Below are 19,617 nucleotides of genomic sequence, written 5' to 3'. Positions count from 1 at the left end.
CCAAAATGGAAACAGTCTTTGAGGGCGATCTCATTAAAGTCCACCTGGCAGGCCAGATCGCAGAAGTCCTCCACATAATCCTCCAGGGGATGATTCCCCTGACGTAGGCGTAGGAGTTGTATTGCTGGGTTCACTTGTGGTTAGGTATACTGTAATGTTGCTGAGCAATGAGGTAAACGAAGAGACGATGACGATGATGTGAAGAACCCAAGTGCAATTTTATTAACAAACGTGATATCCAAAAACCCTAACTACAAACGTGAATAAAACATAAACATGAACTTGATTTGACTTGAATTGACATAAACTTGACTTGACATAAACTTGACATGAACTATCTTTAAAAATTACATTCACAATACCTGACAAACAACAATGGAAAACATGAGGGCTTAAATACTTGGACATGGGAGAACATAAACCAATGAACAAACAGAACTCTAAACAAGATAATCAAACAATGAACCAATGAAAACAAGACACATGAACATGGAGGGAAAACAGTATATCACATGACCAGGAACACATGACATGAAACAGGAAATAAACTTTCAAAATAAAAGACATGAAATACAAGAACACACACATTAAACATTACAACTAGTTTCAAATCAAAAAAGGAAAAATGCACACAGTAGTTGTGCACAGGTTTCAGGATAACTGTAAACACATTTAGAAAAGAATCTCAAATCCCTCAAAAGATGCTTGCTCAATAACAGAAAGTTAATATGAACCAAACAGAAAAGATATAAATGTACCAACAAGTAACTCAATTCACTGGTGTGCAGGAGAGATGGTAATGATAATCACAAAAACAGTATGTTATATTTTCACTTTCATACCTTGAGCGAAGCATTATTTGGTCTTCAAAGAAATGTTTACCATTGTGGGAAGCAAAACACTGGACAAATTGAATGAAAACAGAAATGTAATGAAACCCACAGAGTATTTGATAGTGGCCTTAAACAAGGAGTATTATGTTTTGTTAGTATTTTTTGAACATTTGAAGTTAAATTACTATGGCTTTTTTGAGTTCACCATGTCTCTAACTATACTTTTAGCTAAATATGACAAGAAACTGTATCAACAAAACATAAAAGCTACAATAAATTGTGTGCATCAAAAACTTGAGCTATCTGTTTGTGGTAGTGTTGGGATCGAGTCCACCTTAGTCGAGTCCGAATCAAGTCCGAGTCTTTAAACAGTCAAGTCCGAGTTGAGTCCGAGTCCAAAAGGGGCCAAGTCGGACTCAAGACCGAGTCCATAACAGGCAGAGTCCGAGTCCAGTCGAGTCCGAATGAATCTGTTCAAGATTTTGAATTAAAATTGTAACCGTAAACTCAACATCAATATTTTAATATTATTTTAACCTTCACAACTAAGAAAAACAATTTGTCAATATAAATGCAAAAAACAAATGATTAGTATCCTGCTGAACAAATTTCAGAGTGCTTTCAGAATGAAAGCATATGCTTTAGATGTATGAAGACAAAACTGTCCTTCAACACTCTTCTTATTGCTTTCTGCTGACATTTAAATTACTTGTTGTTTTTCCCCCTCCACTCAAACATACACTAAAGAATAACTTGTGTTTCTGCAAGAAGGGATGAAGTGTGACAAATCGCCGTCTTTTGAGTGTGTGTGTATGTGCAAACAGACATATCTCATGACTTGTGTGGTCACACCCATGACCCATTTAGAGGGTATAAATTACAGCTGTTGTTTTGCAGATTTTTCTTCTTTGTGTATCAGCTGATGCATGCTCAAGTGCTGATACTACTTTAATAAAAGTTACTCTTTGGAGCCCTTCATCCTTGATCTCCTGTGTCCCTTTCTTGCTTAAGAGAGAAACTTCACTCTGCTCCAACATGTTCTTCTTGGTGGGATCTTGTAGCTGTGTGTGTATATGATAAATGACTGTAGTTACCACTAGGGGGTCAAGGTTTGGTTGCTTATGGTCCAGTTAGTCTCTGCAATGAAATCTGCTGATTGACAGCCATTCAGAATAAGCCATTAATAATAATTAAATTATTATTTTAATAAGTTGTATTTGCAAGTTTCATATAGCAAATATTTCATTAAAAATATTAAATTATTAATTAATTATATTTTAGTAAATGTTTTCCCAGTGTCTGCTTTTGGAGGGCTCTTGAAAGCTTGAAATGGACTTATATTTGTCTAATTCCTTTCTCAGGATATTTGCTAGTGAAGGGCTTAGATTGCATGCTCTTGTGGTGTCATCAGTCAATCAGTGCCAATCAGCAACTGCAGTTGAGATGAATGGGACATTAAAAAGTCACTTGTGCCAGTTTATTGTAATGATGAGAAGCATTGTCACACGTTGTCACATATACACCATGACACAGATATGGCTACTTAGCTCCAACAGATCAGGTTGATGAAGAATATTCACCTTTACCATAGTTCCAGGAAGAAATCCAAAATCTTAACATCACACACTTTAAAAAATCCCTCAGTTGAGGTACAACAGCAGTCGACAGGGAGAAAGATGGAGTAAACCAGACTGTGATTTATTTTCTGCTGTGCAAATAGTGATTCCTGGTGGCAGAGCAAAAACATTTACCATGGTTGGCGATCAAAGAAACAAAAAACTCTCCACTTTTAACAGCTACAAAACAATGGAGGACAAAACTTGCAAAAATAATAAATAAATACACAAATAGGAAAATATATAAAAACACATATTTGTGCAAATAAATATATAAATATTTAAATGTGCGAGGGCCGAGGATATATACAAATAATTAAATGAATACATAAAAATGCACCCATCAATTCAAAATTAATACAATATTGAACAAATAAATGGTTGGTGTAATGTTAAAGAAATGTAAAATTGAAAGATGATTTTTAATTCTATATTTCTTCAATCATTCATTTATTTCTGTATGTAGTTCAGTATTTATTTTTCCTTCACATGCTAACAAGCTAACATGCTAACAAGAGGATGTCAACAGCCATTCAGACATCACAGTCAAACTATCGAGTGTGCATGTCAAATGTAGCTGTTAACTAACCCAAATCATCTATGCATGCATCCATTCTGAAGAGTATAATCAGCAGATTATATTTCACCGGCGGCACCCGGCTCAGCAGGGTCTTCTTTCCCCACTGATTCCGCCAAGCCCATTCCCTTGGCTGTGGTTTCACTAGATAGTAGGTTGGGACAGTGGCAATCTCGTTCATCCATTCATGCGTGTCACTAATTAGATGACGAGGCATTTGGCTACCGGTGTATCGCACCCTTGGTGATCTCCCACACACCACTCATACCTGGTATGAGCCAGTGGTGGTGCAACTTTCCTGGCTTTTAAGGAGGCTGTCTCCTATACTACGTGGCATCTTAGTCGTTTGACCAGCACACAGCTAAATGGCAGCTATACTCATTCAGGACGCAGTATTTAGATGTCAACGTCTAGTTTGCACATGTGGAATCGCCCTTGAGTCCAGAACCATCTTGAAGTCTCTAGATGGGCATCCTTGGTGCCAACACAAGGCCCTGGCACCCCCAACAGAAACAGAGAACAGTTAGTTGAGTCTCCTTACCCGTTCCAGGTCAGAACCCTTCCAGGATTTGGTATGACAAGACGCAGGATTGGAACGGGGCCCCAAAGGTACCCAACCCTACTAATCATGGAGGTCCCCTATGCCCTCCATGGTTTGTGTGGATGATATTGTTGAACAGCGCATCCTCAAGAGGGTGCGGGGGACCAAGCAAGAAGGTCGCCTCATCTCCCCCCCCAAAAAAATTCCCCCACCCCCCCCCCCAGGTTTATTGGCCGATGATAGTGTAAGGACATGCTTCCAAGTGAGCACAGCCAGGCAACCCCGAGGGGCCGCCCAACCACACCCACCCACATAGCGATCCGTCCCAGGCTAGGCCAAGCCCTACAACTCCAGGGATCATTCAAGCCCTCCTGTGTCTACAGAGCCCAACCACGACCCGAGTGCATCAGCCCAAGTGGCAGGTTCATTACCTTGTCCACACTTAAAATGTCTGATCATTGACTCTCAGACTACAGAACCAGGCCAGCACCCTCTGACCCTGAGTGCCTTCTGCCCCCCTCTACGAGGTTAGGAGCAGTCAACCCCCAGTCTTCACGCACCAGCCTTAGCCCCACAGGCCCAAGAGCACTCTACACTCGAAGGAAAGCCCTGGATCCAAGCCTCTGTATTTATTCACATTCCAACTTTGTATAATTATGCTCCATAGAGTTATATAATCAACTCGGAACAGTGGGTTGGACCGTCGTGATCAAACTAGGTACCCTCCGCCCCCGCACGGACAGCGAGCTGAAAGTCCCAGAGAATGTCCAACGAGTAGAGGATGGCCCTCCGACACATCAGCCTCCCAAAGACCACAGCCCTGAGCCTGAAAATGCCAAAGGCGGTCAACACCTGGTAGTTGCACTCCGGCCACAGGCCCCTTGCCCTAAGAGGAAAGCCAAACAATTCCAGTTTTCTCACTCTCAGTGAACAAATGATTGTATTCTTGTGAGGCCCATAGTATCTAACCTTGTCCACAGCTGCGTTGGTGAGAGAGTCTAATGCAAACTCAAATCTCACCGTCAAATCAATTGCGATGGCATTCGCACCCTGGATGAGCACCAAGTCCAGCCTCCTCATGTCCCCGAAGCATTACGGGGCTTTGAGCAGTGAAAACACATGACCCCAACACCTTGCACTCGTCAGCTGGCCCACCTCAGGAATTCAACCTGCCTCCAGTTACACGGAACTAGGCACATTGGAGTCAGTGGATCGATGGCCTCCTCGTCATTCAACTCTCTGAAAACCAGGGAGGGGATCTCATCCCTTGATCTGCTGGCCCTCATCCAGAGCCTCTTGAACATTGCTTCATTGTGCTCACCCTCCATTGCTGCACTGACTACAGCATCTTTGGAATGAAAGAGGCGGAAAATCCACCTGGCTTGGATGGACAGGATTTGGCTGGCAAGTTTACATACCCCAGGCCACCATCCTGATTCCTTGCATACAAGATCCCATCACAGGTGGACTTCCATTGCTTCCCATGAATCTCCAACCAGCACAAGATCATCTGCAAAAGCCAGCGCAGCGACCTTCTGACCCGACAGAGTAATACCACAGCCAAGCCTTTCCAACATGTGGATTAGAGGGTCAACTGCCACATTGAAAAGCAGTGGTGACATTGGATCCGCTACCTTGTCTGATGTAAAGTGACCCAGCCCATGAGAGAGGCCCGAGTTTCCCATCGCTCTGAGAACACCCTGTACAGCTCCCCGAGGGGAACTGTACATTTGGCCCTGGAACGTTCATCGAGCCTAGATCACTTTTGAACAGGTGTTGGCACCTGTTATATGCTGCTCACTTCTTCAATGCCCACCTGCCACTTTGGAAAGTTTCCTTTCTTCTGCGGTGGCACCTGACCAGAGGGAGTGCAGGCCTCTGAAGAACAGAGATCTGCTGAAGCAGCGTTCGTGTCCAGCTATTGACCTTTGCAAGTAATTGGTCATCACCATCCAACCAAGCTTTAAGGATTTCAATGTGACCCTCCCCACCCCCTCGTCCTCCCTGACCATTTTGCAGGCCACCTCATGGAGCGAATCCTGAAGGCTGCCCTCTGGCGAGGAAAGTACCGATTGAGGGACTGGCAGTTCTGCTCTGGGCATCGGACCATAATCCATCAGAGAAAATCTACTCCTTTTACTGCAGTCAGCAGTAGTGAGACTGGTGTTATTACAGTCACCCAAGGCCCTTGAGGTTCCTGCCTCCTTCTCTGCCCACATTAGCATGGAACTTCCCCTCTCCGAAGCCACTGGAGATGATACGCTTTTTGTTCCGAACTTGGGGGTGGATGTGCCTCTCATGCATACTACATCCCTTCCGGGAAGCAAACCCTTTACCACATTCCCCGCACATCACCATACAGATGCCAGAGCCATCCCACCGCACTTGGGAACATGACACGTAAGGACATCTACATGGTTTGTGGACAAAGGCCAATTCAAATACATTGCCATTGGGCGCATACATGGTGCGAGGGATCCCATTTGACTAGTAGCTATATGACGAAATGGATGTTTGCACCTTACCAGAGGTAAGATCGAGTCAGGGCCCAAACTCTCTGTATGGACACGTGTAGGGGGCTTCACGCTCTACCCCGGCCACTCCGGTGCCATCCGACTTACCATGTGTCATCCACGGGGGCATTGTTCCCATACTAAGTGTCCACAGGGCTAGTATTTTGTCCCCTTACCCTATAGTCTCCCCAAACTCTTCCTCGTGTCCACGAATCCTATATATACCCAGTATTCATCCTCTGTAGTCTTCCTCATGTCCACAGACACAATATTGTGTCTGCTTACCTAGTAAAACATGCTTTTACATGTCTTTGCCCCCAGAGTGCCCCCTGATGCCATTCATCATTATGATTGGTACCGGGAAGCACCTGGGCATCCCACAAGGTCATCCTGAGTGCTTTTACAGACCTTTATGGCACTTTTTTGTGCTTTTTTTAACTAGACTTTGCCTTGGAGCACAAGGTGGGTGCCCGCTGTGCCCGCCGAGTGCCCTATAAATGCATTTTTGGACCATAGACCAAAATGTCACCGGAATCATTTGCCCTCCTAATATCTTATTGAGGACCCCTCGGGGTGCTACCCTGTCAAATTTGGGGTCTCTGGGACCTCTGGGTGCGATACAGGGGCACATCCCATGTGCACTGTATTCCATTCATTTTTATACTGGTTTGATGGACAGTGCTCAAAGCTCCAAATGTCCCGAAATCAACATATGCATCTCATCAGGGTGTCCTCAGACAGTGTTAAGAGTTCCATGACCCTTTGACCTCTTTTGATACAAAATTTGACCCTTTAGGGAAGGTGTCCAAAAAACCAGTATGAAAATTACATTGGTTTACATAACAAGTGGGACGTATAGAAAAGAGGGGTCAAAAGGTCGTAGGACCTTGAAAATTTAGATCCTCGACCGTCAGGGGCCCCCAAATCAGGTCTTAGAATTTGGAGGCTCTGGGTGCTTGCTAAGTGTTAAAGCCTCTGATGAATGTATTGCTGCACACAGGCCTACAGGGCAGGCTGTCTCATTGATTCCTATGGCAGGAAGGGAGATCTATTGAAAATAATGAAAAATACTTTTATGCATCCCAGGCCTTAGTTACCTTAGTATGCTGTTGAGAGGCACTTGATGTGTCACCGTGTGAAATTTGGGGTCTGTCAGACCTAAGGATGCGATGCCAGGCCTACGTCCATGTGCAGTATATAACATTCATTTCAGTACTCTGTTTATAGACACACCTCCGAAACCTCCAAATGACTCCAATTTGAGATCTATATCTTCTCAGGGGACCCCTAGGCAGTGTGCAAAATTTGAAGTCTGAATGAGTTTAAGTGTTAAATTGGCCGACTTGTGAATGAAAAGTGAGTTATTTTTCTAGAATATTTTTCCAGATTTTTTTCAAGTACTTTCCCAGCACCGACTGGCACAGCCACTCGGGGATGCCTCCAATCACCTCTGGCGGACCCCCAGGCCATAATAGATGTGCATGCTATGGTACCTTGTTGACCTGGGCGACGTACCAACAGGTATGAGTTTCGAGGAGAACTTTTCATAATGGTTAGGGTGAAGCCATTACCTCGTCTTCAGGGGTTGGGGGAGAGATAGAGGGAACGGGAAAGGGATTGATGTAGGGATACAGAAATTGACTACCTATAAGGTTACCAGGTAGCCGCCAGTTTAGACATCACATGGGACTCAACCAGTCGACAGTTTGTGATCAAAGGAACCCACAAAATCCAACTATGTTGGGTAGTTAGCTCCAGGCCAGATTAATCAGTCTTAATAGCTCGGCGAGCCCCATTACAGGGCCCCCTCATGACCATCAGATGCCTCCTCCTTACCCCGTTCACACTGCCACAGTTCAGGGTCTTCGCTCGCCACTACTGAGGGAATCCTGGTTAGTTTCTTTTCCTCTGCTTAGTAATATGCTTAAATTCAGTGGATTGTCCCATCTGATCTGAGGTCGTAAGCAGAGCTGGTGGGGGGGAACTGGCCTGAAGACAGTTTGGCGCCCCGATGGCCGCACCTCCTCCGTGATGCACAGTGAGAGAGGGAACACCCCGTGTGGGCAGCAGGAGGGAGGACCCACCGGCAGCCTCTGAGACGGTCCCCGGGACCCTTGGCGCTCAGAGGCGCCGTGGAGAGAGGCAACGGACTGGATGGGTGTGCCGTCTGTGTGGGGACAAGACGAGGGATGGACTGTTCAATGGGAAAGTGACCCTCAGACAGGCGTGGCCCCAGGAAGTATCAATTTGAAGTATCAGTGATCAATGTGTCCTGTAATTCACATTAGTTCTCACAGCTAGCCACGTTCTTCATCGATGCATGAGCTGAGTGATCTACTGCTAAGAGTTATACCCTTTGACATTGAGGTTTTGGATGCCATGGAATGGAGAATGGAATGGCTGGATGGGCAAGGACCCCTCCGAGGAGGCTGACCAGGTGGGTACCCACCGGGTGTGGCGCACGTCGGAGGCCGGGCATGCAGAGATGATGCAGTGTGGCCATTGTCGTGCCAGCATCGCTCCCAGGTCCTCACTAAACCATCCAATTGGTAGTAGCGACAGGTGGTGTGTACAAAGGTTAGGGACCTAATTAACACAAGCTTATGACCTGCGCTTACTGGGAATTCCTCATTGATGGGAACTAGTTGCAATCCCCAGTCCTGATCATGAGTGGGGTTCAGCGGGTTACCTGCGCCTTTTGGTGCAGGGTAGACACACGCTGATCCACCCATTGTGGCCCGCGTGCAGCTCCGGACTTCTAAGTGCATCACAGACCTGTTATTGCTCCATCTCATGTGGCTGAATGCCACTTGTCCCTCTAAGAATTTGGACACGTACCACATGGGGCTGCATAACTATTTAGCATGCCGGAGTCTCGTTTGTTATCAGAATTAACCAGACAAATCGCTCCACCAACTAAGAACGGCCATGCACCAGCACCCACAGAATCGAGAAAGAGCTATCAATCTGTCAATCTTTTCTGTGTCCGGGCCAGATGAGGTTTCCTGTGTTGAATCAAATTAAGCCGCAGGCTTCACTCCTCGTGGTGCCCTTCCTTTAATTCCTTTAAGTTTCAGCTTTGCAACCATACTCCCCCCTGGAACCCAAAGACTCGTGGTTTCCTGCACACTGCCCGGTGAGTCATGGGAATAAATCTGCCGGATCGTGGGTCGGCATCGTTTACGGTCAGAACTACGATGGTATCTGATCTGCTTCAAACCTCTGACTTTCGTTCTTGATTAATGAAAACATTCTTGGCAAATGTTTTCACTTTCATCCGTCTTGCACTGGTCCAAGAATTTCACCTCTAGCAGTGCAATATGAATGTCCCCGGCCATCCCTCTTAATCATGGCCCCGGTTCCGAAAACCCACAAAATACAACTGGAGTCCTATTACATTATTCCTAGCTGTGGTATTCAGGCATTACGTGGCCTGCTTTGAACACTCTGATTTTTTCAAAGTTAATGCTCCAGGCCCCGGTACCGGACACCCAGCTAAGGGCATCTGGGGGATGCCGGGAGGCATGATCCATGACAGGCAGTGGCTCGCCTCGCGGCGGACTGCCAGCCCACTCCTGAGATCCAACTACAAGCTTTTTAACTGCAGCAACTTTAATATATGCTATTGGAGCTGGAATTACCACAGCTGCTGGCACCAGACTTGCCCTCCAATGGGTCCTTACACATGGGTTTAGGATATGCTCATTCCAATTACAGGGCCTCGAAAGAGACCTGTATTGTTATTTTTTGTCACTACCTCCCCAAGTCGAGAGTGGGTAATTTGTGCACCTGCTGCCTTCCTTGGATGTGGTAGCTGTTTATCAGGCTCCCTCTCTGGAATCGAACCCTGATTCCCCATTACCCGTGGTCACCATGGTAGGCGCCTAAAGTACCATCGAAAGTTGATAGGGCAGACATTCGAATGAGTCATCGCCACTGCAGAGGGCGCACGATCGGCCCGAGGTTATCTAGAGTCACCAAAGTGGCCGGGGCGGACACGAGGCCCACTTTGCATGCATCCCCCGCGACCAGGATCGAACAGGTAGCCGACGTGACTGGCAAGCACGCTCTGGGGTCCTACACATGGGTCTTGCGCCCTCCGTCCCAGGGTGGGGCGGGGGAAGCGTGGCCGCTCATAGAGGTGAGAAGCAGACCGTCCTCCTGCTGTGTCGGGGATGGCCCTTGAGCCATGTAACCGGGAAAGGTGCGTTTTGCGGGGCCGGCGAGGGACGTAGCCCCCTGAGCGCTCCCGCTGAGGCTGCTGTGCTCATGCCTTCAAGGTAGACCGGCGGTCTGAGTCTCCCAATGAGGGAGTTCGGGGCGCTCCAGTGAGGGAACGCTCCTGGAAGTGGACGTGCTGAGTGGGGAGGAACCGTCTGCCCATAGCGGCCGAAACGACCGGGCAGGGGCCTGGCGCATCACGTACTCCAATCGATCAGGGTGCAGTGAGATGCGGTGCATCCCGCCCAGAGCAAAAGGTGTCCGGCCCGCCGCACTCCATTCGCTGCCTGACGCTTTACTTTGACTTGCCTGGAGGTATTGCTTTGCCTGCCAAAGTCCACAAAAAAGCGTGTCGGAAAAACCTCCGACGGCAGAGCCTTTGCAGGTCTCTGGCTATTGCTAGTCTGACTTTGTCCATTTCTTCTCTCTTTATATTTTAGGATCTTAAAGCACAGCACTTTTACAATGATCAGCAAATGATGTTATAAATTCTGCCTACTGATGTTTGATTAACATCCTCTCGTTAGCATTTTGTGTGAAGAAAAAATTATACAGAACTATATACAGAAATAAATGAATGATTAAAGAAATTTAGAAATATAGAATTAAATATCAACTTACAATTTTGCATTTCCTTTCACATTTTTTTTGCATTGCTTTATACTGCATTATTTTTGCACTGATGAATGCATTTATTTAATTATTTATTTATTTGTACTGTATATCTCATTGAACATTTAATTATTTATATATGTATTTATGCACAAATATGTGCATTTGTTTATTTATTAATGTATTTGTGTATTTATTTAATTATTTATTATTTTTGAAGGTTTTGTCCTCCATATACAACTGCCCTGAATTTCAAAGGCTGTAGTTTCTTTACTAAAAATAAACCATTTATTGATGTAATTAAGAAAAACAAGGCAATTTCACAGAAAATGAACTGATGCCATGTTGCGCACTATTCATAAAAACATAAATATTGGCAATATTTTAGATTAAAAACCTAAATATGTAAATGCCCCTATTTCCTCTGCATGTGACATTATAGCTGTAATATAACATTGCCAAGGTTAAACTTAGTATGCCAAATGGAAAACAGATAGTTTGGATTAAGGATTTCATAATGTAGCACAGTCTCTCGTGCCTTTGTGGTTAACTACTGCAAATTGTATTTAAAACCCATTTTGGCTGTTTGATGAAGCTCTTTCGAAATATAAGTTTTCCTTTTCCATGTCTAACTGTCAAAAGCATGATATATGCTTATATCAACCTCTTAGTAACACTGATTGGTTGAGGAAATAAACATCAAACAAAAACAGTCATTACATAGGACTGATATATTAAAGACATGGAACAAACAAGCAATTTTCCCAACAGACACAGTGTGTTGCACATATGTGAACACAAGATGCTGTCATTACATTTTATGTGTCTGCAATCAAATGGTGCATGAAAAGGCAAATGTGTCCATTATCTGTCTTTAAACATCTCGTCATGCCGCTGTCCTGTGAGATACTTAATCTGTTGCAAGAACACAGGGCGATGCATGAAGGCAGGTAAGCTAAATTAAATCAGTCTTTATGACCAGCGCATCAACAAAACTAATTGCCTCTATGTGACACTCACACACGCATGCACACTTTCAAACAATGTACTTAAGCATCTACAAGCAATCCCTTTTTTTGTATTTTCTTTTGTTATTTATGTCTCTGGGCCCCTGGAACCCAGCCAGCATCTTTAGATTGACCATAATGACAGTGTTCAGAAAAAAAGTGTCCAATTAGCCATTCAGCATTTCTTGCCCCCTTTGTGCACATTACACTTGCAAATAATCATATTATCACAATGACACAGTGTAATAAAGAAAGGCCTCCTGAATATCAATAATAAGGCAATAAACAATGCATTATTGTTATAATGAATATCTGTCAACTGTGGTAAAGCAGTTTCTAATTTGTTTACAATATGTGAAGGGAGGCAAAGTGAGTTAAACGTGGTAATTTCACAAAAACTAGTGAAGGAAAAAAAAAGAAGAAAGAAAATAACTGCCAAACAAAAGAAATCTGAACACAAAAAGATGACTTAATTTGTTGACCCATTCGTACAACAGTCAGTTCTGGTCCTGTAATCTGATTAGACAACCCAGCAAACACAAACATTTTCCTAACATTAATGCACAGTTTGCGTTTGGTTGTTTTGGGGGAATCTATTTGTAATGTTCTTAGAACATTAAATTTACATTAAGATATCCTCAATGCTTACAGAATGTTGCAGGGAGGATGCTTGTAACTGAATAAGAGCTTTTACAGGACATTTGCCATTGGTTATTTTAAGGTTTTCTTTGTAAAACTGATACACTAACATTCCCACAATATTCATGGAACCAAATATTATTAGCTGGGAAGCAGAGTTCCAAGAGTGCTGATATTTAGTATAAGAGGACTGGGACCATTCACTGTTTGTATCACTCTGCTTGTCTGTTTTGGTGCAATTCCAGACTGTGCGTTGCTATGCAACATAGCTGATCCCGCTATGGCTTCTTGGGAAGCTTTTCGCTAACAGAGCTAAAATAGACAAAATAACTTGCCATATTTTGTCTTGAAGTGTAAGTTAGTCAATATTAACTTTGTTTCAGAACTGTTGTATAAAAATGCAATATTACTCTCACAAACATGCTGTGGTACTTAATATTGTGTGATATTTAATATTAAGTAAATCAATTATTAAGGTAATTAATCGTGTTGTAAACAACTCCCTTGTCATCAGCTCTCTAGTGTGTTGGATCTGAACCTATTCAGAATGGATGACTTGATGTGCAATGTTCAGTCAAGGGAAAATCACATGCCTGGCAGTTTCACATAAAGGGAGATGAGGAGAAAGATCAACAAATCTAAGTCTTTTGTTTAAGAAAGAAAGAAAGAAGAAAGAAAGCCTTTCATTACATTATAAAGTTTTCATATATACAGTAAAATTTCTTTGTTTTCACATGTCCCATCTAAGCTGGGGTCAGAGTGCAGGGTCAGCCATGATATGGCGCCCCTGGAGCAGATAGGGTCAAGGGCCCAACAGTGGCATCTTGGCAGTGTTGGGGCTTGAGCCCCCGACCTTCTGGTCAGTAACCCAGAGCCTTTAACTGCTGAGCCACCACTGCCCCCGTTAATGATATGGAGAAACAATTAATGGGAGTAATCAATGGCATTTTATAATGACAAAGATTCACAGCACATAAAGATTCAACATGCATACACACTACCATAAACACATCTGTCAGTGCACATTCAAACTGCACACAAAGGCAATGTATGAAATAGCATGTATTGATGTACCAGGATCGGACAGCTTGGTATTCTCTGAGGCAAATGTCACACCTGCTCCACAAACAGAGTGTCCAGTATCTGGACAGGTCAGTGCACACGGACTGCTGTCAGCACTGCTAACAAGCCTAATGTTGGGGATGTTCAAGCCAAATCTATGCCCTTGGCCACAACAGTCCCAAAGCCAGATCTGACGACAAGATTCACTACAGCCAAAGAACATAAAACTCTACTTTAACCCTCTGATGCATGAATTATTAAATCATAGAGCGAAGGAAAAAAAATCATAAAAGGAATAGTTCACCCAAAAATTACAATTCTGTCATTATTTACTCAATCTTATGTATGAATTTTTACTGTGGAACACAAATGAAGATGTTTCGCAGAATGACTTTCATGGTAGAGAAAAAGATGCAATGAAAGTGAATGGTGGCTAAGCTTAACATTGTGTCTAGCATCTTCCTTTTGTGTTCCACAGAAGAGAGAAAGTCATATGGGTTTGGAACAACATGAGGGTGAACAAATGATGACAGAATTTTCATTGTTGTCTGAACTGTGCCTTTAATGTCTTTTTACTTCAAACCAAAAATATAGTAATTCTCAATTATAATCTTTTAATAATACAAGTTATAAAATATTTAAACATATAATACAGGTATTTTGAAAGAGTTAAAAACATCTGTGCACTATAGACTTTTTTCACAGTCTGTGATGATGCGTTTCCGCCTTATTTAGCAGCGTAAATCTAGCAAACTTTTTTTTTTTATTATATTTTTTTTAAAATACTGAGTGTAAGTTTATAACTTTATGCTTATTGTTATATTACCCTGGAATTAGTTTTAAAAAAACTAATTACCACAGCTGTGAGAGGGTTTCAATTACAGCTGCTGAGAGAGTGAAATCTGGCATCTTCTCCCATCTGATCCTGTCTTAATCCATCGTTCTCTATATATTTATTTATTTATTTTTTTTTTGGAAAGTTATTCAAATGTAATAGTGGATTTTTTATTTTGCTCTTGGATATTTGGTGTGATCTCACATTCACCGCTGTCAAAGTTTACCCTGCAGTCGTTTACTTCTGCGTTCCAAAACCAGTTTTCACGTTGTAAAAAAGGTCTATTGTCAACACTACGCATTCAGGGCTGTAATGCAATGTAAGCAAATGGCAATTTGTATGTAAGCAAAGAGTATGCCCTTTTTAAAATCGTTAACTAACAACAATTATTAAGAACTCAAATACAATATATTACTCCAGACGAGTACAATATGTAAAAATTACTCATGTGGATTTCTGAAATAAAAGCTACACGTTAGCCATGTTGTCATAAATAAAAACACACTGACATATAAAGAGGACAGTCATATAGAATTATGACAAGGGTCAGAATTAATCACCTTCGGTGGTTTGGATGTAACATCACTCTCTGAATGGTTAAAAATGGCTTTAGAAACTCAAAAGGTAAACATTTGTTTCATATCATTGTCTAAATACGGACTGATTTATTTTCATTTTTATGAGTTGCCATTTTTATAACAAAGATCAAAGTAGGGGGGAAAAAAACTGTCAGAAGTTTGAATTCAACCAACTTTACAACTTTTCACAAGAAAAAAATAAAATATATCAACACACTTTCATTGAGTGACACTTGTGCTGGTGTGTCATCCTTAAATGTAATAGCAGCAGGGGGCCACTGACACCTCACTGTGTAGTCAGATGCTGCCTCTAGTAGGATGCAGGTGCCTCAGCCCCTTAGAGGTATAAAAGATGACCAGAGTGCAAATACAGTATGCTACTCTGCCATGATTCCAACCTAATATGAAGTAAACCTCAGTCACAATATGTGACATGTCCCCATAGAGTTCTGAATCTGAGGCCATTCACATGTTCCTTCAAATGAAGTGGCACTGTAACACATCAGCAGCACCCAGGAGACACTTCCAGAACCACATGGTGACTCACCTCATGATCTCCGCCAAACCAAAATGAGCCAGCAGTCAACCATGGATAAACTTAGACCACGGAATGGCCTATAGCGCAGCATGTCTATCCAATTTCAAGGTCATGTGCTTGTAACCAGCAAATACCATTTTGAAATTGGATTTGTGAGTTTGGTAAACTGCATGGGATACACAGCCCAAAGGGAGCCACAGAACAGATTTATTTATTTAAAAAATGTTCATCCACTCCCCTCTCAATTTCACGCACACCAATTTCACGCAGGTGGCATGGAGACTGGGACATCTTTTAATACGAACTGGGAACAGAAGATTAAAAATAATCCTACAGTGAACATGCAATGAGTGGAGATTGTCAGGGTGACATTGCATGTATTTGCATTTACAAATATATGTGCAGTTCCCCTCAAACAGCTTAAATTACATAAATAGCCTAGTAACATACTTGAATTACACAAACAGCTTAAAGGAACATTACAGGTTCAATACAAGTGAAGCTCAATCTATAGCATTTGTGGCATAATACGCACTTGTTTATTTAAAAACAACGGTTAAAATAAGTCACTTACAATGGAAGCGAATGGGGCCAGTCCATAAACATTAAAATACACGTTGTTTCAAATAAGGGATGTTAATGATTAATAATTTGATCGATAAAGCTTATCGATCATTGATTAATTTCAGGACAGAGGCGTTCAGTAACCATGCCAGCACACTTTGAAAAGGCACTTGCGCTGCATGTCATGTCTTGTCTGCGTCAGAGAAGAAGAATGGCATAAATGAAGATGAAGCGAGCTCAATATAAACAGTATTGGAGCATTTCTCTAGAAATGAAAATTTTGTTTTTCTGCATATACCGTGATAGTGTGTTAAAGTACAACATGAAAACAAGCACTTATGATCTGCTGGACTCCTTTTTTTCCACCCTAACCTACAATTACGTCAGTAATCTCCGGGAAAGCTCATTCTGCTGACATCTCACCAGCACACACAGTATGTTATGTTGGCTACTCTGTTTATGGAGTGTGTTATGATTTAATAAAAAAAAAAAAAAAATACAAATAAATAAGTCCAAGGGTCCAAAATATTACACGATCCACAACGTGAAGTTTTAAAGAACTAAAATTTGTAAACAAGTTATATATCATGTATACAAGTTATAACTAACAGTTATTCATTAACAGTAAATGAACAATTCACAAATTCATACTAAACATAGCCTAAATGTATTAAAATACACTGAACTAAGAATATTTTAAGAGAAAAACACCAATACTTGCATTTCTTAAGTGTAATAATTCAAATGATATTTAACACTGCTGTCTACATGCACATATTATTTGGAGTCCTCCACGTGCGTTTTGTGGTATTAACATTAACGATTTCATAGATTAATTCAGCCTGGTCTCATGAAATTTACATTAGCATTGCAACATTGAACATGCAAAACTGAAATTACATGCTTCATTAAACTTTTGGCTACAGTTTCCCAGGTAAATGTCCAGTGGGGGGCGCCAAAACCTAGCGAACTGAGGTTGTAATCAGACGAGGGTTTTAAGGTGAATTTTGGAGGTTTTAATAAGTAAAGCGTACCTCCCTTACCTAAAACTTTACCCTAAACCTAACCAATAGTGTCCAAAAAGAACAAAACAGACACTTAATCAACCTTACGCTTAATCAACACCTAATCCTAACCGATAGTGTTTTAAAATGCAAATTAGAAAAAAAGAAGAAAAAAAACACATTCACGGAGGCAACCATGTCATTTCGTGTCGCTTCTATGCCATGTTCACTTTTGTGCAACTTTGGCTGGATTTGAACCGAGGTCTTTGAATCAAAAGTCCAACACTCTGTCAGGTGAGCGAGCATGCAAGCTAATGACATAGGAATAAGTGTGTATCTGTAGGTGGGTCTGTAATACAAGTGTTAAAACGTATCATGTCCGCATCATGTCCACATGTATTCAAAATTGACCCTATTTACTTTGTTAGCACCAAGGGCGTAGATTCCAGGGGGGATGGGGGGGAGGTAACCTCCACAATAATCAAAACAAGCAAGAACAATCCCCCAAGCCAAATCTACGCACTTGGTTAGAGCTCAATACTAGTCTTGTGATGTACAATTCATCCGTGCAAATTCATCCACAGGAAAAATCTAAATCTGAAAATTAGCTTCGCCTCTGGAATGACATTCCTTCTCTGATGACGTCAGTTTTACGGCTTGGGCAGAACATCCTTTAACCACTCCGCTCATACTGGCAGTCTGCTTTGAGAGCGAGTAAAAAAGACGCATAACAAACAGAGATGGAGAGGTGCGTTTTAGGTTGTGGCTCTCCCAAAACCCTTTTCCCAATCCCCCAAATACCCTGGTTGCGGGCCAGATGGCTTAGTTTTTTGCATTTCAAAGAAGGAGGGAAATCAGAGAGGTCGTGTTTGTGTTCGAGGCATTTCACCCGTGAATGCTTCAAAAATTGGACAGAACACGAAATGGGGCTTGTGAAATATCTGTCCTTAACAGATTCAGGAGCACCTGAATGAGAGGCTTAGCCACCCGGATTGAGGCGAGTCACTACACCACCACGAGGACTTAGAGCGTGTGTGGAATTGGGCATTCCAAATTGGGGAGAAAAAAAAAGGAATATTCAATGTTCTTTAGATATATATATTCACACAATCCCTCCATCAGTTCTCAGGCTGTCTGCAATAGGCTGAGAGAGACTGGACTGAGGGCTTGTAGGCCTGTTGTAAGGCAGGTCCTTACTAGATATCACCGGCAACAATGTCGCCTATGGGCACAAACCCACCTTTGCTGGACCAGACAGGACTCTCAAAAAGTGTTCTTCATTGACAAGTCGCGGTTTTGTCTTACCAGGGGTGATGGTCGGACTCGTGTTTATAGTCGAAGGAATGAGTGTTACACTGAGGCCTGCACTCTGGAGCGGGATTGATTTGAAGGTGGAGAGTCCGTCATGGTCTGGGGCGGTGTGTCACAGCATCATCGGACTGAGCTTGTTGTCATTGCAGGCAATCTCAACGCTGTGCATTACAGAGAAGACATCCTCCTCCCTCATGTGGTACCCTTCCTGCAGGCTCATCCTGACATGACCCTACAGCATGACAATGCTACCAGCCATACTGCTCGTTCTGTGCGTGATTTCCTGCAAGACAGGAATGTCAGTGTTCTGCCATTCTGCGAAGAGCCCGGATCTCAATCCCATTGAGCACGTCTGGGACCTGTTGGATCGGAGGGTGAGGGCTAGGGCCATTCCCTCCAGAAATGTCCGGGAACTTGCAAGTGCCTTGGTGGAAGAGTGGGGTAACATCTCACACTGGCAAATCTGGTGCAGTCCATGAGGAGGAGATGCACTGCAGTACTTAATGCAGCTGGTGGCCACACCAGATACTGACTGTTACTTTTGACCCCCCCCCCCTTTTTTTTCAGTGACACATTATTCAATTTCTGTTAGTCACATGTCTATGAAACTTGTTCAGTTTATGTCTTAGTTGTTGAATCTTTTTATTTATTAAGTTTTCTTGAAAATAAAAGCAGTTGAAAGTGAGAGGACATTTATTTTTTGCTGAGTTATATATATATATATATATATATATATATATATATATATAGGAACCTTGAATATTCCTTTAATAACATGACATTGCCATGTGAATACACATTTCTCCCCTTTTAACTGATTGTGTGCACCACTTAATTGCCTCTTTCCTAAAACTATAGTGAACTTTGTGTATGTTTAAATAGTTCAGGCTGTGGATGTAGTATTGGAGTAAAGGGGCTCACTGGGTGAATTCTCTCTCTCTCTCATTCACTGCAAAGAGGAATGTTTTTGTGATCAGGGTGTGACAGCAAGCAGCATAGTGGTGTGCAAACACACACACACACACACACACACACACACACACACACACACACAATGACACACTCCTGGCCAGTGTGCTTTTCTCTGTTGAGATGTTCTCAAAATGATTTCCTAGCAGATTTCATTTCAGTAGCTGACTGTATCAAGGCAGAGTGGGACGGGGGGG

This window comes from Myxocyprinus asiaticus, chromosome 30 (genome assembly GCF_019703515.2).
Source record: "Myxocyprinus asiaticus isolate MX2 ecotype Aquarium Trade chromosome 30, UBuf_Myxa_2, whole genome shotgun sequence".
Classification (NCBI taxonomy): domain Eukaryota; kingdom Metazoa; phylum Chordata; class Actinopteri; order Cypriniformes; family Catostomidae; genus Myxocyprinus; species Myxocyprinus asiaticus.
The sequence above is the reverse complement of the archived record's forward strand: the minus strand, read 5'-3'. Positions refer to the sequence as shown.